This window comes from Arachis duranensis, chromosome 1 (assembly GCF_000817695.3).
Source record: "Arachis duranensis cultivar V14167 chromosome 1, aradu.V14167.gnm2.J7QH, whole genome shotgun sequence".
Taxonomy (NCBI): Eukaryota; Viridiplantae; Streptophyta; class Magnoliopsida; order Fabales; family Fabaceae; genus Arachis; species Arachis duranensis.
Window position 1 is genome coordinate 48476576 of NC_029772.3, and position 748 is coordinate 48477323.

Genomic DNA, 748 nt, shown 5'->3' on the forward strand with positions numbered 1-748 from the left:
TTCATTATCCTCTTGTTTAAAGCCTTGGATGTCCAGCCTTAGCTGTGTCATCCTCTTTGGAGGGTAAAAGTGATTCAGGAACTTGTCTGATAACTGTTTCCATGTCTTTATGCTTGCTAAACGGAATCTTTATTTCAAGAGTCCTTAGATAGTCTGCAAAGCGGGCAAATTGCTTATCCTATTCTGCTTGGCGGAGTTTTTGAGGATAAGGCATCTTGGCTTTATATTCTTCAACCTTAGATGCTGCAGGTTTATTCCTTACAGAAGTGGTTGAAGAAGCCTTGTTAGAGGGATTACTGTCAGCACTCTCAGGTGTCTGATCTTCCCTTGGCGTTTGAACGACAGGATTGGGTGGAAAATGGGCGTTTAACGCCAACTTTTCCCCCTTTTCTGGCGTTTGAACGCCAGAACTGGGCAAGGAATGGGCGTTTAACGCCAGCTTTCCTTCCTTTTCTGGCGTTTGAACGCTAATAACATTCCTCTCTGGGCTCTTACTGTCCTCAGAGGGATTTTGAACAGTGGTTTGGTTATCCTCTGTCAATTGTTCCTTGTTTGGCTTTCTGCTCTTTTGAGCAGAGGTATTTAGTGTCTTCCCACTCCTCAGTTGAACTGCTTGACATTCTTCTGTTATCTGTTTAGATATTTGCTGTTTTGCTTGATTCAACTCCAGTTCTATGCTCTTGTTAGCAACTTTAGTTTCATGAAGCATCTCTTTAAAGTCTGCTAACTGTTCTGTCATCAGGAGCAA